General features: G+C 33.2%; 4 long non-coding RNA genes across 14 annotated transcripts; all 4 read right to left on the bottom strand.

Moving 5' to 3' along the window:
- Window positions 1–901: 901 nt before the first annotated feature.
- LOC133670702 (uncharacterized) lies at window positions 902–8215 on the bottom strand. 5 transcript variants are annotated; one of them, XR_009834133.1, is made up of 5 exons: window positions 6160–8214; window positions 5660–6054; window positions 5484–5554; window positions 2180–2262; window positions 902–1082 (listed from the first exon to the last, which is right to left on the bottom strand). It is a non-coding gene; the product is annotated as an uncharacterized LOC133670702 (long non-coding RNA). The 5 variants fall into 5 exon arrangements; XR_009834135.1 differs by having other exon boundaries at window positions 5649–8215; XR_009834132.1 differs by having other exon boundaries at window positions 5660–8215.
- A 139-nt stretch (window positions 8216–8354) lies between these two features.
- Window positions 8355–8813, bottom strand: LOC133670710 (uncharacterized). The gene is made up of 2 exons (XR_009834151.1): window positions 8618–8813; window positions 8355–8520 (listed from the first exon to the last, which is right to left on the bottom strand). It is a non-coding gene; the product is annotated as an uncharacterized LOC133670710 (long non-coding RNA).
- Window positions 8814–8829: 16 nt separating this feature from the next.
- On the bottom strand, window positions 8830–18051 carry LOC133670708 (uncharacterized). Of its 7 annotated transcripts, none has more exons than XR_009834147.1 (6): window positions 17606–18002; window positions 16481–16551; window positions 15437–15480; window positions 14581–14637; window positions 14195–14263; window positions 8830–9267 (listed from the first exon to the last, which is right to left on the bottom strand). It is a non-coding gene; the product is annotated as an uncharacterized LOC133670708 (long non-coding RNA). The 7 variants fall into 7 exon arrangements; XR_009834146.1 differs by lacking the exon at window positions 8830–9267 and adding an exon at window positions 18009–18051 and having other exon boundaries at window positions 14024–14263; window positions 17606–17717; XR_009834149.1 differs by lacking the exon at window positions 8830–9267 and adding an exon at window positions 16655–16873 and having other exon boundaries at window positions 14024–14263; window positions 15437–15672.
- Window positions 18052–18320: 269 nt separating this feature from the next.
- LOC133670709 (uncharacterized) lies at window positions 18321–20966 on the bottom strand. The gene is made up of 5 exons (XR_009834150.1): window positions 20411–20966; window positions 20014–20099; window positions 19505–19557; window positions 19204–19421; window positions 18321–19120 (listed from the first exon to the last, which is right to left on the bottom strand). It is a non-coding gene; the product is annotated as an uncharacterized LOC133670709 (long non-coding RNA).
- Between the last annotated feature and the right edge of the window lie 861 nt (window positions 20967–21827).

Here is a 21827-nt window from a genome sequence, read left to right as displayed (position 1 = left end):
ATTAGGGCTACAATGAATGATGAGAGTGTGGGCGATAATTATGAAGAAAAGAAATAGAAGTTCTTAAAGCCTGATGATTAGAAAGTTGCTATGAAATTGGTAAAGAAGCAACAAAGAGAGAACCCCTTTCATACTGGATGTCATATTAGTAATAAGATATGTAATATGATTATTGATAGTGAAAGTTGTACTAACGTTGCGAGTACTATTCTTATTAAAAAATTGGATTTGAACATTATTGAGAATGACAGACCTTATAAGCTTCGATGATTGAATGAATGTGGTGAAGTTATGATTATTAAATAGGTTTTGATTACTTTTTCAATTGGAAAGTATAAGGATGAGGTTTTGTGTGATGCGGTTCTCATGTATGCTAGTCATTTATTATTAGGGAGACCTTGATAATTTGACAGAAAGGCAAAGCATGATGGATTTAAAAATAAGTATTCTCTTGAGAAGGATGAAAGGGCATACACACTTGCATCATTGTCACCTAGACATGTTTATGAAGACCAATTAAAGCTGAAAAGAGAAAGCAAAACCGAGGAGACAAATAAACCATATGAGGTAATGTGTAACAACCTCAAAAGTTCAATCAATATATTCATTTAACTTCCACATAAAGGGTAAATGGAGCAAAAAATTTTTTTTGAGGTCCCAAGTTATCGACAATTTATCCTACACATAATTATAATCGCATCCCACCCATAATAACATCTATAATTGGTATAAATCAATCATTTAATTCATTCGAGAATATACTCAGGACAAATCTTCATTCTCAATCTCCATCTCATATCACATACATAAGTTAGTAATTAAGAGAACCATCCAAGCACTGAAATTTCATATACAAGCACAACACAGTTTAGCATTTTGAACATAAGCTAGTACACTATAATTTCCCAAGCATAGATTAATACATTAATATTCCAAAAACAAAATAATATAAGGAGTATATTATTCTATTCAGGTTACATGTTTACTGCATAATAAAATTACATGAAAAATCCCCAAGTTCCTAACTTATACAAAAAGGGAGAAGGAACCTAAATTCTACTCCTGACAAGAATGGAAGGGACCTGCAAAACATAAATTTTCCATATAATTAAAAATAACTAAAATACAAACAATTCATGGAAGAAAATTTATACAGCACATCTACCTACTTAAGTCATATGCAATTCAATATACCACCACCAACCCCTTTTGAGGATTATCCAATTTATTTCCTTTAACTACTTCTCCCCACGTTAGAAAGACTACTACCGACACTAATGACCTCCATTGGTGTCTTAGTTGCCCATCTTGTGGTCAACTAATAATATTCATAAAAATGCCGACACTAACATGACCGTTGATGTCATTAACTATTTTTGGACCGAAATAGTTAATCAATGTTCTATGTTACCTTGGGAGGTCCTTGGGTATGCCAATGTCAAGGATTCTTGATTTATTACTTAAAAGTACATTTTTATCAAGGTTTTATATCATCATTTTGTACTTGAAGTATCAATAACTCCTTAACTAGAGCATGCTTTATAATAACATGTCTAATAATATAAGATACCTTTAAGGAATTAAGGTTAATCCCATGTTTTTCTTGTTTTTAGAAATTCATTCTCAATCTTTTGATATCTTGTACCTTTTTTGTACCATTTCTTAGTCTTGAGCATGTTTTTGAATTGTACCCCCTTTGAACACACCTACAATCTATATAAAAAAAATTTCTAAGTTGAACACACTTGGACCCTTATCCTAAGATTAAAAAGAGGAAGGTGACATTAAAGGGACTAGGATCTTAAAGCTTGCATAACCAATTCTCAACTAAATGAGAAATTTACTCTCATATATTAGACTACAAAGGGAAACCTGGTAGCCTCATTAGAGTTTCAAGTAACCTATTATGGTTGAACTTGAGCCCATAAAAAAATTCTATTATTGATGACGAAGTTGGGTTAGCTAGATTACCCATTCATATATAGATGAAACTTGAGCTCACAATAACTTATTATGGTTGAACTTTAGCCCACAATAAGCTCACAAAGGATTAAACTGAAAGAATAAGGGAAAGTAACAAACTTGAAAAAAAAAATCTATGATTATATCAAAAAGATTTAAAAAATTAAGGGACTAATTGAGAGAAAGGAGGAAAGTATACGTTAGAAAAACTTGTCACCTTTAGGCAGCGTTTAGGTTGTCCTTTGTGCTTTAATTGGTGGTGTCTTTGATGACGTTGAAATCGTTGAGATGTCCTCTTCCCTATAAGGTGGTGCATGTGGCAATAGGAAATCATGTATGGCTTCGACAACCTATTTTTCTTTTCTTTCTCTTTCTTTTTTTTCTTTCTCATTGCCTCAGTTTGCATGACTAAATTATTCATTTCTCCCTTTCAGATCTCAACGTTTTCCTATTCTTCAATTCTAGTTACTTGACTCTTAATATTTAGAAAAATAAAGAATTCAAATAATATCTTACAAAATTGAGTACCAGCTTAATGCTGGGATATTTTTCAATACTGTGATAACTAAATAAAAGCTAAATTAAAATAAATTATCAACTTTAAATCCTAATAAACATAAAATATAAGGACTAAATTAAAAATAAAAAAAATCAATAACAAGAAAAAGGGCCAAAACATTAAAAAAAAAACTACAAAACACTTTGGATTACTATTATAATCCATAATGTTTTATGGGTACGGGGGAACAGTGTTTTTCCCACACCCTTTAGTTTTAGTTGGAGATAGCATATATAAGCATATTAACCTTGTTGTTAGACTCCAGTGGTGTTTAGATTGTTGTCCCGGTAGCATAGCACATGCCAAATCATTTTTTTTAGTTCAAAAAATGGATAGACGTTGCTAACGTATTTTTTAATAGAAAAATATTTAAACTAAACGAGGATTAACCCGATGTGATTTAATTCACTTGGTAAGTCCAAAGGCAGTTGGACAACTAGCAAAAACAACAACAAAAATAAATATTCATAAAACCAAGCCCTAATAAAATAGCATGACATTTATATGAGACTATTTTAACTTCATAAAAAGCAAAACAAAATAAATAAATAAATAACCAACATTGAAAAGTGAAATTAAATCAAGAAAAAAACAAAGTATAAAAAAGGACTTAGACGTGCATGCCTAGGTGGCCTAGCATGCACGTCTAAGCCTTAATAAAAAAAGCTTAGGTGTACAGGCCTACCAAGTTAGGCCCACATGTTTGGGCCTTCAATACTATTATTTTTTAAGGGGCAAAGGGTTATTGGAAAGTTCGAGCAAGGATGTGTTTCACTTAAAAATTATTTTTTAAACCATTTTTCACGTATGCAACACCCTAAAAACCTAAATAAACCCATTTATGCCTTTAAATAACCTAAAAAGGTCCAAAGATGAAAAAAATCAATTTGAAACTCAAAACCTTTTTTATGGTAGATCTACTCTCTCAAGCAATTTGAAGATGAAGTAGAACTCTATTAGAACTTTTCTCATCAAATATAATCTATTTACACCAAGATCGACAACTTTAGTAGTTTGAATCGGTGTTAACCAATTTTCTCTCTCTACGATCAAAATCTAATAACTTTCTCACTCGTAGCTCAAAATAGAGATTGAAAAAAAAAAGAGAAATGAAGTTTTTAATAAAATGAGAATTTTTGAAAAACTAAATGAACTGAAAATGGGTAAGTTGTGAAGTTAGAGGATTAAGGTCAACTTTATGGGTTAATTTTGAAGCGACCACTTTGTTTCTCTATTGTTTTTTAGTTTGGTATCTTGTCTTTCAGCTTTACCCTTGCTTAAAAAATTAGAAGCAACTGGCTTTCAATTTGACCACAAAAGGATCGAGTTGAAGAGAAAAAAGTTTGATGATCGATTTTTTTAAGAAGAAGATGACACTTTAGATTCTTGTAAAAAATGTCCATAAGTTTTAGTTTATTTTGTAATTTATAATGGCCTAAGATTTACACCCACAACCATTCGGCCCATAATATATAATAGAATAAAATTTATGCTACCCGCGCGATGCCATGAGAAACTTTTTAAATTGTGAATCAACTAAGTTTGCATTAAAAGACAATTATAATGTGAAAAAAAGGCATAAAAAGAACTACACAAAAAAAAATCAGGAACGTAAAGAAAAAAAGATGAAAGGCATAGAGATGCGAGTGTACATGCAAAAAGGTTTGTTTCAAGACTTAAAAAAGAAAGAGTTCTTAAAAAGTAACATTGTCATATATCTAATATGATCAATGATTTAACAAATAAAAACAAAAGGTGAGGTAGGCAGTAACAAATTGCAAGAACTATTAAAAAATATGATAACTAAATAAAAAAATTAACATTAACAAGCTAAATTAAACAAAAAAATTTCATTCAAAGAAAAAAACACAGAAAAAAGCAAAAAATAAAAAACCATAAAGACATAGAAAACAAAAAAAAAAGAAAAAGAAAAAAAACCAGAAAAAAAAATAAAAACAGAAAAAGAAGAAAGAAAGAGAAGAAGACTGCTCAGTGTTTCACTATGGACTTCCACAGTGAAACACTGAGCAGTTTTAGTTTATTGTTAATTCATCTGACAAGGCAGATAGGGAACCCATTCAACCCACCATGCATATTTAAGTAGCAAAACAGTCATTGCATGAACAGAATGGAAACCAGTTTTGTTAAAAATAAAGGCAGTCACCAAATCAATCATATTCTCAACTGCTTTCTCCAGTAGGTGTAGTCAAGTTGCAGCAGCAACAATTTTATCCTGATTGAATAATGCTCATAATCCTTACCAGCATCCATTACAGAAACGCTAATAAAGGTATTGCACAGTCACAGTATGTAGAGAGACATCAAAATTTAAAAACAAACTATCATTGCTAGCAAAACACGTAACAGCCTTATTGGCAGCCTAGGAAAGCACGAAAAAGATCTGGGAAAAAATTATGGGCAGCAGCATTTGTTAACACAACACATGGGCATAAAGGGCAAATATGTGAATGATGTGCATCACTATTGATAAAACTAATGTTCATAATCCTTACCAGCACCCATTAAAGAAATGCTAATAAGAGCATCGCACAGTCACAGTATAAAGAGACATCAAAAGTCTAAAAACAAACTATCATTGCCAGCAAAACATGTAACAGCCTTATTAGCAGCCTAGGAAAGCACGAAAAAGATCTAGGAAAATATAACAGGCATGGATGGAAGGATAGTGGCAGAATCCTAGATTGTTATCCCAATCAATGGTGGCCAAAGTTTGACTTTCTGAACTAAAATAAAATTATGCCTCATGATAGAACAACTAATTCAAAAGAAATTCTGGAGCATTGTGGGAGAAGCTTTGTAAAGATAAAGATAAGCTTATATGTTAGAAGAAGAAGAAAACAAATATAAAATTCAGGATCCTTCTTCTTTCGTAATAAGATGTGGACCATTATTTACACTCCATACCTCAGAAAAGAAAAAGAAGTAGGTTATGAAGTATTACCGGGATGTGATTGTCGGAATTATCAACACAATCTCAACAAAAGCAGATAAAACATGATGCCCTGCACCTTCCTGTTGAATAACAACAATCATTAGAATACAAACTTAAAACGGTGACATTGAGAAACTACCTCAATCTCATAGATATTCAAACCATGTAGCTTACATGGAACATACCTATGCTCGACCAAATCATAAGCCTGCCGGAAATTTCTCACTTCAAATCACTGCAAAAGGATGTGCTTTTACAATTGTCAATATTGGCAACAGAATGATCTATACTCTTGTCATGGTATATAAGAATTTTCATCAAACAAGCAAAGGTTAGTGTTTCTATTATCAAATGAAACTACTTTCTATTATCAATTGAAACTACTTGCCGAAGTTCGGACCTTGTAAACCTCACTAAATCCTCCTTGCCCAAGAAGGTTTAAAAGGGCATATTGATGATTTAAAATCTGAAAATTATTAAAACTTGAATCATCCTCATCTCGTATCCTTTTCAATTCACGTATAAGACGTCCCTCTTCCAGTTTATAGCCGTCTCTCTCATGCAAAATTGTCTCTTCCTCCTACAGATAATCAACAATTCAATAACAAGGGATGCATGTATAATGGAGCACTTGCAACTTTTGCAATACTTGCAAAATGCAGCATCTCCATAAAGAATGACTTACACGCTACACGTTCACTAGACAAGATTTAGAAATCTCATCCTGGATGAGAAAATCTTCTTCATGTGCTCCAGATTCTGCATTTGTACCATCACCTTTGCCTTCATAGTAACAAAAACTAATGTTAATACTCAAAATGTATCTTAATAAATCACAAATAGCAGATAGACATTGTAAAAGCATGAGGAATAATTCGTTTCTTTTTATTTACTCATTTTTCAGTGACAAGTAATATTATTTTTCTAGGGTTTGAGGCCAAGACACATCAGTGCAACATCAATCTATCACCTCTAGTGCAACAGGTGGCAATAATAAACGATAATAAACTATTTTCTTCCAAAAAGTCACCCACCTCAATTAGCAACAAATATACAGAAACTTTTGGGGCAATGTATTACCATACACCCATTAGCATATAGGCATGCATGACAGCAAGCAAGAGGCCTATCAGAAAGCAGATCATAAATATGGAAGTAGCTTGGAAGGCCACAAAAGCTTCATGTGAAACAGAACAAATACCTGTTAAGGATAAGTACAGTTGCTTCTCACAAGGTTGAGATATCTTACCTCGATGCGATCTGTTCTAAATTTAATAAGCTCCTCTTTAAGATCTTTTATTTCTTAGTTCAGCTGGGATAGTTCATGTTTTTCCTGTGGTGTTAAGTGATCAATGAGCTCTGTGCCCACCTCACCTTGTTTCGTGGTCACAGTGGCTTTAAGCTCACTATTTGATTAGTGACATCTACAAGAGATTTTTCCTATAAATAGGACCCAACGACAGAGGAATAAGAACACTTGTGGTCTTAGCTTATCAAATTCAACAATAAGTTCACTTTTCTTTTTCACCATGATCTACAAAAGCAGAAAAGTCTAGTCAAACTATGCCCTTTCAATAAGCCTGACCAAAATAGAAAGAGAAAAGGATACATGCTTCTTGTAGCTTGTTTCTCTATGCTTTATGACTATTGAATCCTTCATGAGACTAGAAAATAACGATTTCAGCTCTGCAGCTCTCAACGTAGGCATTTCGCTCTTTGAAGTCTGCATTCAGCCTATAATTTTCTTCCTGAAGTAGATGACTTATTTAAAATCAAAAAATCAGAATATAAAGGAAATGGCAAGAGAGGCACGAGGACTTGCAACAATAGAGTTAAGAAGTTCAATTGCATACTCATACCAAGTAGCAAAACATACTTATCTAATTTCAATTAATCCATACATTTACACATAAACCTTGAAGACAGCTCATCATAAAACTAGAAATTTTCAAAGGGGTCTTGTTTTTAGTATAATGGTGGGCATCTACTAGTTACTGCTATAGACCTTGAATAAATCCCGAACATTTGTAGCTAGTACAACATCTGGAAAAGGTAAAAAACTTATCATCGAAGTGTCCAGTTAATGTGGAAAATAAAAATCAATTATTTCTCATAACAAGATGGTTCCGGTTCCTTGGACTAAAACGAAAAATCACCCAACAACAAGTGAAGGAAAGAAAACCTAGAAATCCACAGAAGCTTCCTTGAATCTACGACGAAAGTAGAAGAGTTCATATCCACAAGAGTAAGGAAACCTGTATAAATTGCAAAAAATCAAATTTCACTCGACTATGTGTGTCCATTCAGGTCCCCCAAATCCTCCACTAGGTCAAATCAAAGAAGGTATAAAATCCCCTAACATATTAATTTAAGTAACAAAATACACAAATAATTCTTAAATAATGATGTTTTAATTACTTATTTGCAAATTCTCCATCTACTAGACTGTGTTTTATTATTACCGACCATGTTAGCTGTATAAATTAGTTTATTGACAGTAGAGGACAAAAACCTAAAGTGAGGCCCTTTCAACTGAAATTATAGCTTAGGTAGTAATATGTAGAAAATTTTAGTTGAGGAGATACCTTACATTTTAGCATAGCATCATCCTGAAAGCAAAGCACATGTTAAATAAAAGCATTCAACATTTTTTATCCCCAAAAAATAATTAGCATTTTTCTCTTTGCTACAGTTTGATACCTTGGCTTGGATATGTTCTGAAATTCTCTCTAGCATGTCTTTCACATCAGGCTCAAGCTCAGTCTATTTTTTTATGGCTTATGTTTATCGTTGAAGTAAAGATATATAAATCATAATCTCACATTAAAAACAATAAGTACAACAGAAGACATTTAACCATTAAAATCCAGTACCGTAGTACCTTGTCACTTGCCTCAAGTTCAGCTTGCCGTGTCTGAAGTTCCTCCTGTTTCCTAGTGAGATTTACATGTTGATCTAGTGCCTCCTTGTTTACATGGCTGAACTGTTGAAATGCTCATTGCACCAATGAAGCATTTTATGCAACTCTTTCAAACTCCTCTTATACCTATAAGTTCCAATAAAACAGAGCATGTCATTTTTGAAAAGATGAATGCTTAAGTGGAACCATGTAAACATGACCTATCTCAGTAAGTATCGAGTACATGTGGGGGAAGACCAAAACATCATCTTCTAGGATTTCAGCAAGGATAACGGCTGGAAAATCAGACAGGATAAATTAATTTAAAACATTGATTACAAGCCATAATAGTTTAATAATACATTAAAAGACAAGAACAAAAAACTGAAGCTTAGACTAGTCATTTATCACATAAAGAAACAATAAAGCATATTCACAGTTCAGAGTTGCGTTGTGACTTCAGCATTGAGTCTATCCATCCTGTCAGAAACACCTGGAAGAACAGCTAGTCAAAAAAATATTTTTATAGTGAAATATTAAAATCAAGTTTCTAAAAACAACTCAAAGCACACTTTAGAGTTAGTGTTATGACTTCAGCCAATGAGTTAACATCATTTAGTTCCTTCCCCTACAATTAAGAACCATGTAACATCTCAGATTTAGCAAAGGATATTAGGGCTTCCAAATTTTGTTTTTGTTATTTCAGATTAGTTGTGAAATTAGTCTCTAGCTCTCTGTTTTCTCATTTTAGTCTGTGATGGAAACTGCACAATCATGAGATTTCTTACCTCAATGTGATTTGTTCTACATAATTATGTTCATAAACTTCAACTTTGAGCATCGATAATCATAAAAGCCCCCCCGTCATAACGACTTTCTTCCTTACTTAATCACCTGATCATTAGTAACTTGTTAAGGCATCATAAACATGTAGAAGGATCATCATGTATAAGGCATCATAAACATGTTCTTACCTCAAGAACATGTCGGTCAAATAATTTAAGTTACATACAAATATCATATCAAAGAAAAAGTGTTTTACTTCGCAAATCATATAAATTTCCTAGTAGCATTGTGGTTGGGGTGGACACCAGAAGCGTACATGCAGGTACTTTATAGCTTACATTTATTGTTGGTACCAATCAACCAAAATTATCAAATTAAAACTTTTTCTCATAACTATCCATCCTTGGATTCCAAAAGCAATAACTACAGAGCTTCTCACACCAAAAACTTTCAACCCAAATTTGCACACCAAGCTAATGAAAACATCAGCAATCAATTAACAAAACACGTAGAGAAATAACCTTCTAGAACAAAATAACACAAGTAATTACTCATGTCCATAAACTTCAACTTTGAGCATCGATAGTCATAAAAACCCCCCGTCATATCAACTTTCTTCCTTACTTAATCACCTGATCATTAGTAACTTGTTAAGGCATCATAAACATGTATAAGAATCATCATGTAAAAAATAACATATAAGATTTTTATCCTAACCATCCACAGTTATGCAGTCCAAACCATTAGTTTGTGGACACATCCAAATCTCAACAGATTACAGCTTAGGTAAATACTTAGGAGAATAAGAAGAATAATCAACGATATATGCATGCAGACCATTACAGGAGTCATATCAACTTCATCAGCAATTTAGCTCATGCAAATTTTCAAAAAGCACACACATTTATAGACAAGTCCTTGGGTATAAACAATGCTCCACTAGCATTCAAGAACATGCCAGTCAAATAATTTAAGTTACTTACAAATATCACATCAAGTAAAAAGTGTTTTGCTTCGCAGATCATATAAATTTCCTAGTAGCATTGTGGTTGGGGGTGCACACCAGAAACGTATATGCAGGTACTTTATAACGTACTTTTATTGTTGGTACCACTCAACCACAATTATCAAATAAAAACTCTCACAACTATCCATTCTTGGATTCCAAAAGCAATCACTACAAAGCTTCTCATGCCAAAAACTTTCAACCCAAATTTGCACACCAAGCTAATGAAAACATCAACAATCAATTAACAAAACATGTTGAGAAATGACCATCTGGAACAAAATAGCATAAGTAATTACTCAGTTTTCACTTGTGTAGACCAACATACAAATTATTAACAACTCGACTCGAACCAATGTTTTTGTTGGATCTCCTATTTCAGTTAGAACAAGCACGGTGGAGAACTAACCTGCGCTAGTCGTGGGGAAAAATTGGGAGAAAACTTCAACTTTTTTAATAAAGGGACCACATCAGAACCATGTGGATAGATAAGTTACACGAGGAGACTTGTATACAAATTATGAACAGCAAAACTTGAATCAATGTTTCTACTAGATCAATACTATTTCAATTAGATCAAGCATGGTGGACTATCCTATGCAAATACTGGGGTAAAATTGGGAGAAACTTCAACTTTTTTAATAAAGGTACCACATCAAAACCATATAGATAAGTTACACACGGATACTTTATCCTTACCTGTTTAGTGGGATAAAAGTGGCTTGTCCCCATTTCAAAGCATTAAGGTGCATAATTATCTGAGTACATCATTCAAACGATAAAGTGACCATGGCAGAAGGTCAAGAAACTGCTACTGATTATGCCATATCGTCTAGCAGATTGGGAACACAACTCTAAGAGAGAATACTTAACACAATCTAATAGACTAGGTAAATTACTTGCGAGATGTCACGGGTTGTTATAGGAATGATGCAAGAAGTCAAGTGAGGATTACTTGAACTAATCTAAGAAGCCGAGCAGACAAAGAACCTAGTATAAATGGTTAAAGAAAAATCTACAGTGTTTAGGTCAAAATGTGCAACCATATGGAGAAGCTTTCTATTAAGATGTCTTAACAATTGAAAAGGCTAGAGCACACAACATTCAGATCAATAATCATGGTTGCTATCCGAGTACATAAGTGACTAAAAGTGTTGTAACAAACTGAGCTATGAGGAATAGAAGCAGAAGAGCTGAATGGGGTTACTACAGGTAAACAGTGGTGGAACGGTACGAATGGCACTCAGGTCACCAGCTGATCCCAAACTCATCATTTGGCCTTAACTGCTCAAATGCACTCAGGTCATATATTCTCTCAAGATAAAAATCAAATAAATCAATGGTTGCATGTAGAAAGTGACTCAATGAAAATGTAAATGAAACAACACAATTGTGCAGAAATCATCCATCATAAAGGCATCTCTTATAGAAATTAACTAGTTACATGACCCGCGCGATGCCGCGGGTCAATGGTTTTTGCATAAAAAATATCAAAAAAAATTAAGATCTAAAAGTATTAGGTCTTTTTGCAAAGGTATACCCAAGAGTCTTGGGCGTGGCTGCAACGCCTGACCCAAGACAAATATTTATAATATTAATAATAACATTAAACTTGCATGACCCAAGTTTAAGTGGGTCTGACTGCAATACCAGACCCAATAGTCTTGGATGTGGGTCTGGCTGTTCGTGTCATAAAAGTGTGATAATTAAATAGATTAATTAAAAAGAAAAAAAACAAAGAAAAAAACCAAAATGAAGTAAAAAATTAATGAAGAAAAAGAAAAAAATCTGAATTAACAGGGTTAACCCTTCAAACCAGGTTAACCCGTCAAACCTTGGATTCGTGTCGTAAAAGTTTGATAACTAAATAGAAAAAAAAATTGACGAGGTAACTCGTCAAACCCGGGATCCGTGTCATGAAAGTTTGATAACTAAATAGAAAAAAATTGAACATTAACAAACTAAACTAAATAAAAAAAATTAACTAAAAAGGAAAAAAACAAACAAAAAAGCATCAGCCTTTCACTGTGGACTCCAGTGTGCACTCCATAGTTAAAGGCATAAAAACAGCAAAAAAACAAAAAGAAAAAATAAAAGCATCGGTCGATAACTAAATAGAAAAAATTTTAATATTGATAAACTAAATTAAATAAAAAAATATTAAATAAAAAGAAACAATCCACAAGAAAAAAAACTTATAAGAAGAAAAAAACTAATGAAGAAAGAGAAACAAATCTAAATTAACTGGGTTAACCCGTGAAACCTGAAATCCGTGTCATGAAAGTCTGATAAATAAATAGAGAAAAAATTAATATCAACAAACTAAATAAAAAAATTAATTAAAAAGAAAAAAAAAGCATCAGCCTTTTTTCACCGTGGGCTGCACTGTGCAGTCTACAGTGAAAGGAATAAAAAAAAGCAAAAAAAAAAACTAAAGGCTTCAGCCTTTTCATTGTGGACTGCATACAATATTAAAAGATGAAATCAAAAGAACAAAACTAATGAGGAAAAAGAAAAAAAATCCGATTCAACCGGGTTAACGTGTCAAACCTGGAATTCGTGTCATGAAAGTGTAATAACTAAATAGAAAAAAAAATTTATTATTAATGAAATAAATTAAAAAGGAAGATTAATTAAAAAGGAAAAAAGCAAAGAAAAAAAACATACAGGAAGAAAAAAACTAACGAAGAAAAATAAAAAAAATCTGAATAAATTGGGTTAACCCGTCAAACCTGAAATCTATGTCATGAAAGTCTGATAATTAAATAGAAAATATTTAATATTAACAAACTAAATAAAAAAAAGATGAGGAAAAATAAAAAAATCTGAATCAACCGGGTTAACCCGCCAAATCAGGTTAACCTGTCAAACCTCAAATTCATGTCATGAAAGTGTTATAACTAAATATAAAAAGATTTATTATTAATGAAAAAAATTAAAAAAAGATTAATTAAAAAGGAAAAAGCAAAGAGAAAAAAAACATACAAGAAGAAAAAAACTAATAAAAAAAAATTAAAAAAAAACTGAATAAACTGGATTAACCCGTCAAACCCGGGATCCGTGTCATGAAAATCTGATAACTAAATAAAAATAATTAACATTAACAAACTAAATTAAACAAAAAAAGTTCATCAAAAGAAAAAACCACAAAGAAAAAAGCAAAAAAAAAAAAACCATAGACATGGAAAACGAAAAAAAAAAACCAAAAAAAATAAAAACAGAAAAAGAAGAAAGAAAAAGAAGAAGACTGCTCAGTGTTTCACTATGGACTTCCACAGTGAAACACTGAGCAGTTTTAGTTTATTGTTAATTCATCTGACAAGGCAGATAGGGAACCCATTCAATCCACCATGCATATTTAAGTAGCAAAACAGTCATTGCATGAACAGAATGGAAACCAGTTTTGTTAAAAATAAAGGCAGTCACCAAATCAATCATATTCTCAACTGCTTTCTCCAGTAGGTGTAGTCAAGTTGCAGCAGCAACAATTTTATCCTGATTGAATAATGCTCATAATCCTTACCAGCATCCATTACAGAAACGCTAATAAAGGTATTGCACAGTCACAGTATGTAGAGAGACATCAAAATTTAAAAACAAACTATCATTGCTAGCAAAACACGTAACAGCCTTATTGGCAGCCTAGGAAAGCACGAAAAAGATCTGGGAAAAAATTATGAGCAGCAGCATTTGTTAACACAACACATGAGCATAAAGGGCAAATATGTGAATGATGTGCATCACTATTGATAAAACTAATGTTCATAATCCTTACCAGCACCCATTAAAGAAATGCTAATAAGAGCATCGCACAGTCACAGTATAAAGAGACATCAAAAGTCTAAAAACAAACTATCATTGCCAGCAAAACATGTAACAGCCTTATTAGCAAGAGCAATATTATGGCCACACAAAGAGTGTGTCTTGAGTTATGTTTCATGCGTGTTCTTGTTTCATCATCTTAGAAAAAAAAATGAAAAGTTATATGGAAGTCATAATAAACATAATCATGGATGCTAAGGCCCTTACTATTTATGCTAAGAGAAAAGCTTATGCAATAGGTGTCTCACAGTAAGTTAAAGCTTCCATCCATTTTACCTAAGAAAAGCATCATAAGAAAATTTTTAAGGTCAGTCAAACTCCAAGTATTTAAAGGTAACAAAGTACCCAAAAGAGACGTATTAAAAATATTTAACATGAATGTATGGTATGACTGGTCTATTGTATTCTTGAGAGGAGTTACATCTTGTTGTGTGGATTAAATATTCTATGCACTTTCAACATTTGGCGAAACTAACTGAGGATACCTTAATTATTCATATTAAGAATGTGGTTGATAGAGTAAGTCTAGGAGTACAACATAAATGTTTGGCAACAAAATAGAGCTATGCTGCACAACAAGATAATATATATACCTTTCCCCATCACTATTGGTCAGTACATAACCCCTCAAATTAGCAGCCATCGACAGTCTAGACAACACGAAATCAATTAGTTAGAGATCAAATCATGACAGAATCATAACTTAGGATCATTGAATGACTCGAAACTTATCAAAAGGTGAGTTAACAACATGATTAATACTAAGGGTGGCAGAAAGATAAATCTACACAAGCCCAAAGCAGCTTTAAGGACCTCCTTTACCCAACGAATCTAATGCTTGAATGAAATGGGAGATTCAATGATCAGCAACGTAAAACCATTTTTCCTTCTCATAGTTATCAACCAGTACAAGGGTATAAAATTAGATTTACTTCTAATAAATCTACACAAGACCAAAGCAGCTTCTTGGACCTCATCTGCCCAGCAAATCTATTGCTTGAATGAAATGGGATGTTCAGTGACTAAAAATTTAAAAACATTTTTATTTCTCATAGCTATCAGCCAATGTGAGGGTAGAAAATTGGTAGAAAATTTCATGTATGTTTCTATATTTTATGTTTGTTTCTATTTCTAATCTAGCAATATATCACAAAAACATTTTAATTTTTCTATCTATCAATAGCATATTTTTAATGCCAAGCAGAAAGAGCACTTAATTGAATCTTTGTGCTTAACCTTTTATCTGCAGAGCAACCATAGATCCCATAGCATTTTTAATCGCAGGAAAAAATAGCTTGTTTTAAATGTAAATTCACTTGGAAATTTTCCATGCTTGTAACAACATTGCTGAAATCATGGATACACCATGTTATAAGACCATCATCAGAACTTAAAAGCTAATCTTTCCAACACCATCATCAAATAAGGTGCAGCTTTAAGATGACTAACCTGGATGTGATCTTTTGCCACAGAAAGCTTGAGTTCTTCAACGTCTTTTCCATCATGATCGTCATTAGGGTACAGAAGAATCAATTACCATTTAAGAGAGTTGTTGTAGCCATAAATATACAGGAATGAAAGATTGTAAAGTATTGCACCTTTACAAACCAAAAGCACATTCAACCAATTAAGCACTTCCAGAAAAGATGCTTAAAAAACAACTTTTAAGGAAAAACAACGATCACCTAATAAAAGAAAAAACAAGCAATTATTTCTAAGATTATCCAATCAAACATCAGAAGGATGAGGTAGGTTTGGTATATATGAATACAATAGATCTTTCATGCCAAATGAGGCATCTATAAGAGATTAACACAGAGATGTGCATCGTAGATTGTAAAAGATGTGGTGAGCGATCGAAAGATGACAGAATACACGCCGACTACAAATCCACACCAACACAACAAAGAAAATAAAAATATTCGTGAACAACCAATATGGAAGCATAAAAATAAATCTTTTTTGGATGAACAACCAAAACAGTAATGAAATAAGTAGCCAATTATAAACAGCCTAATAAAAAAATTAATCAAAATGGTTGATCTATGTGATAAAAATATTCACAAAGTGTCATGTGCACTTTCGAATAAGAAAAGAGTAATCAGGTTTCCTTTCACCTTTTGAGGGTTGGGAGGGATGAAGAAAATAGAGAGAAAAAAATTGTACAGAGCACCTCTTACAAGGTTTCCAATTTCATGCATGGATGGAAGGATAATGGCAGAATCTTAGATTGCTATCCCAATCGATGGTGGCCATAGTTTGACTTTCTGAACTACTCAAAGAAAATTATGCCTCGCGACAGAACAACTAATTCAAAAGAAATTCTGGAGCATAGTGGGAGAAGATTTGTAAAGATAAAAATAAGCTTATATGTTAGAAGAAGAAAAAAACGAATATAAAAATCAGGATCCTTCTCCTTTCGTAATAAGATGTGGACCATTATTTACACTTCATACCTCAGAAAAGAAAAGGAAGTAGGTTATGAAGTATTACCGAGATGCCATTGTCAGAATTATCAACACAATATCAATGAAAGCAGATAAAACTTGATGTCCTGCACCTCCCTGTTAAATAACAGCAATCATTAGAATACAAACTTAAAAAGGTGACATTGGAAATACCTCAATCTCATAGATCGGAAATGAGATAGTGTATGATGAAACATACATCGAGTAGTTAATGCTTGTCATAATTGCATAGGTTGTGGAAGAGATCACTCAATACAAAACGAATGGCTACTAAAGAAACATATTGTAAGCTCATAACAAAATTTTGATATCAATTAACTCCAATAAAAGTTTATTGAAAGGACACCAACAAAAATAAATCAAGGACATGATCACTCACAATGAAAAAAAATATTCTTGTCAGGTCTGTTATCTCCAACTGCAGAAGACAGTTGTAAGAGAAAGCAAAGGGTAGCCCACTTAAAATGGATCAAGCCAAAGTCAAATAAATTGACGAAACAAAGAAAGCACAAAAAAAATTAATAAATTAACCAAGATCCAATCAATTCCTGAAACAAGGAACTACAATAAAGAAATGCATCCCCCATCCCCGTCTTGATCCTCGCTCCCCCACTTTTAACTCCCATAAGGTGCTCTTTTCAGCCTCCCAACATCTTTGAACATATAACTCTCTATACAGTGTTAATATTTCCAGAATTTCATGATTTCAAAAGGATTACACACAAACACATGTATGATGACAAAGTGATGATATACATATTAAATGACCATACTTTTAATAAATGACAGATTTATGGAACTACCATGCTTTCTCGGCATGAATCTCGGTGCGCTAGATTACATGATGGACAATTTCTTACAGAAGATGCAGGAATTATACATTTCATGGGAAGTAGTTTCTGATACAGTTACATTTCTCTAGTAGTTTCCGATGACTTTGTACACTCTTTACTTCTTTAAGTATGTAAGATATGGATCTTGAGCAATGGTTAAAACATCTGGTCTCTCTGCTTGGTTATAGGTCAGACATTGACAAATCAAATCATGTAATCCATCAGATGCACGTACAAAAATCATCATCCACTGTTGCTGTGAGAATAAGACCTAAGAGAATATGCTGTGAAAACTACCAGACTCAAATCAAACTCACCTTCGCCTCATTTGAGATAATAGGCTTCGTAGGGAATTCAACCCTGCAAGCTTTTATAATTGTGTCTTCGCGTAGTATTCGTTCTTGAGTTTGGTCATGCCCAAAAGGGCGTCTGCCAAAGAGCATTTGGTAAAACAGAACTCCAATTGACTAAACATCAACTTGTATCCCAAGAAAGGCATTTTAAAGAAGGTTAAATAGATGAAGCTTAAGCAGTCAATTATATACGGTGATAACCAACTCTTTGGAATTCTCATGGAGACTCAATCATTGAACAGCAGGTGAGCAACGAGTCAGAGGACCATGAATCCCAAAAAATAAGGGACATTCTCATTTCAGTAAATGCATTTTATTCTCTTGGCTATGGTTGTGACTGAATGTCCTTAATGGGGAGAAAATATACCTTCAATGATATTAAAGGGGTCTTGCTGAGCTCAAAGCATGCTAGTGGAAAATACCTAAAATTACAAAAGAAAACGGAATCAGAATTTTGCCCATATAGCTAAACTAGAGAAGATTTATCGAGAGTAGGAAATATTTGTCTAGGAAACTGCAAGTGCATTTATTTCTTGAAGCAAAAGATCAAACATTTACAACATCCAAAATCACAGATGACAAACTTCAGTGTTACTTGCCAATAAGTTCCAGCTCCCTGAGATGTAAGTTCCATTCCCTAGGACCCAACATCTTTGAGATCAGAGCCAAAAGCCTTTAAGATCAGCACCAAATCCCCCAAAAACAGCAAGCCAAAACCAAGACAAAAGGAAAGAAAAAGAAGGCTGATAAGTCACGCCATCATTGCAAGGCAAATAAAGACACAAAAGCAATCCCACCTTACCCTAACAACTCAGTTCTTGGTGGCTTCGATGGAGAAAGAGAAGAGGAGTGCAGGAAAACAAGGAGAGAGAGACACAAAAAATTCACATAAACAAAGGAGAAGATGAGCTTAACCCAATAGCTAGCAGCCCCAATCCCAGCCCCAGCAAATGAAACCCAAACCAAAAAACATAATGTCCTATGCCGAATGAAGGGAAATTAACACAAGAAAAAAAATATAAGCATGCTCCTTGCCCAAGCCCACCAACATAAGCTGAATAGAAGGGGGGGAAAGCCAGCCAAAAAGAGCTGAGCAAGAGGTAAAAAAGCCAGCCAAGAAGCAGTTTGCATTGTTCCATTGAATAGGAAGTTGTCAAGATATACATTGGATTCACCAATCCTTTTACTTTTTTTGTTATTTCTTCAACGCATCATGCATGTTATACAATCCAAAACTTGCAGCCTGGATTATCTAATTTGGTGGTCTTTTTTATCAATATCTTTTATCTCTACTTTTATCACTCACAAAGAACACCAAGAGAGATCGTTCAAGCACATTCAGGACAAGCTTAAAAAGATGTGAGTATACCCGATAACACCCACACTACCAAGTCTTAAGGAATCTTGGTGAACTTTAATCCTGGCTTGTCTCTATTCTTTTGAAACAGATATCAGCAGATCCGATATGATTTTGGTTCTCTGCATCAAGAAGAAGACGAGCATTAGATATGGTCACAAATCTGCTAATGAAAAACTTGTTACACTGCTGAATGAGTGGATACCCTGCCTATTGTTGGTTGCACAATGAAGAGAACTAAGCAAGCAGGTTAAATGCCTGAAAAAAAAAATGCCAGTATCAAGATTCCAGCTAAAGCCATATGCAAATGCTATTAACTAACAAGTTGAAATCAAGTCTTAAGGAATCTTGGTGAACTTTAATCCTGGCTTGTCTCTATTCTTTTGAAACAGATATCAGCAGATCCGATATGATTTTGGTTCTCTGCATCAAGAAGAAGACGAGCATTAGATATGGTCACAAATCTGCTAATGAAAAACTTGTTACACTGCTGAATGAGTGGATACCCTGCCTATTGTTGGTTGCACAATGAAGAGAACTAAGCAAGCAGGTTAAATGCCTGAAAAAAAAAATGCCAGTATCAAGATTCCAGCTAAAGCCATATGCAAATGCTATTAACTGACAAGTTGAAATCAAGTAAATCAACAGGCCCAGAACTCTTCACCGATGACATGCAAGAACGCATGCCTTAAATGCCATTGCCTTCAAGCTAAAACAAAGTTAAATGTTTTGTTCTTTCCAAGTTTCATCAACTCTATAAGCTTCCTGCACCATTTATACATTCCTTTATTGGGAGGCCATATTTAATCTCCTCCTCAACATTACATTTCCCACTTTAGAATATCCAATTATTAGTAAGGGTGCAAAATAAGAGACACCAAAAACTCAACCCTTTTGCTAAGTATCATATGGCATCATAGCATGCAATGAAACTTGAAACATTTGGGTAATTTTATTGCCATATACTACTTAATGAGAAAGTGACTCAATGAAAATGTTAATGAACCAACATTACCTGCTTTATATACATCCTGAAATTACAGAATCATCCGCCTTCTATCAAAGAGATTAAAGAGCAGCACCATTAGCGGAGTTTTCTTACTGTTAGAGACAGAAAAAAAAATAATTTAAATTTTCAAAATAAAAAAAAAAGGGATTAGCATGCCTATCTCTGTACGATCCAAAATCTGAAATTATTCCATGCTTTTTTAAGCAGGAAATTAAAAATAAATAAATAACAGTTTCCAAGATTAAAAAATAAATGCTTAAAAAAACTAACTGCTAACTAGGGTTTCAACTTCCAGAAATTTACAGAATATACAAAAATCGGAGTCTCAAACCCTAAGTTCTAAGTAACAAATACAGGCACTAAAACCACGGCGTGGCGGAGCAAGATTAGCAAGAAAACTTACGAAATTGTCACTCCATCGACTAGAAAGGGGTTTGGCTTGAAGAAGAAGAAGATGAGGAGGACTGGGTTTGAGCGGGCGAGCGGGCGAGTTAATGGTTTAGGTGTTGGGTGGGTGCGCAGGTTAAGGCCGTTGAGCAGAGTGCTCCAGCGGTGTGTTTTAGCGCTGGGCTTGCGGTGTGTCTCTATCAGATGCTTTGACATGTCTTCCTCTTCCACTAAGTTCTTGACCGTTGTCGCTGCATAATATGATCCAAGAAATCCTTCCTCTTCGCTACATACTTCTACTTTGTCTCCACCGTGGAACTCCAGTGTTGTTACAGAATTTAACAGGCAAAGAAAAGAGGAACTTGAAAGATCAAGGAATTATTTCGTGTACTGTAAATCAAAATCAATGAAGTGGAAGTGTAACAGACGGGTTGTTTTTTAACGTTACTATTTTCCTGCAGGGAAAAGGATTGTGATGTCGATTTGATATTTCTAGGCTGTTAACGGATAGTTTTCTTTCTTGTTCCTCGAGTACTAATGGGATCCCCATGAATCTAACACCCGTATTATTATAATATGTGATAAAAATATTTTCATTTTAATACACGGGTCTTCTTTTCATGTCATTTTGAAGGAAAAAGTTTTACTCATAGTTATTAAATTTAATTTGAGATTCATGTCGATAGAAATAAATTTATAAATCAATAAATCAATTTAAGTTTATAATAAAATGATATTATTTTAATAAAAAATTAAAAATAAAATTCATTGAAATTTATAATATTAGCATATCTCATTTTAGTGTTCATATATATTCAAAAAAAAAAAACCCTATATAGATTAGATTTGAGCTGATTTTTTGAATGATGTTAGGTTTGATAACTATGATTTTAAATAAGAGATTACTCAGGTAATGTCATGAGAATTTATATGCTTTAAGGATTGAATTGATAATTGAAATTTGTTTTATAAAATATTTATTTCTTAATAATGTGTATATTAATTCATTAAAGAAAAATAGCAGATAAATTATTATAGTTTAATTTAAACGATTGATCTCCGAGGAAAACTTCTCTTGAAAAACTTCTTAGGTATGGATGGTTAGCAGATGAATTATTTATCTCATGATTTGCTATCATTTTTTTTATAAGAAAATTCAAGAACATTATAATTCTGATTTACTTTCTTATTGAATATTCTATACCAATGGTGTTGTTTCTGACTAAATATCATCATCATCACATTTTTTTGTTGTTATTGATATCCACAACCATTATGCCCCCTAATGTTTCAAGATTCCTCAACCTCTACACGAAGGAGATGATTCTAGATTGCCGTCGTGCAACGTTACTAGGGGAGTTAATTTTTTTTAATAAACAATATTAGAGATAATTAAGAATTTTGACAATCAAGTTAAATTTTGATTGATTTAA

This window comes from Populus nigra, chromosome 13 (genome assembly GCF_951802175.1).
Source record: "Populus nigra chromosome 13, ddPopNigr1.1, whole genome shotgun sequence".
NCBI lineage: Eukaryota > Viridiplantae > Streptophyta > Magnoliopsida > Malpighiales > Salicaceae > Populus > Populus nigra.
The sequence above is the reverse complement of the archived record's forward strand: the minus strand, read 5'-3'. Positions and strand labels throughout refer to the sequence as shown.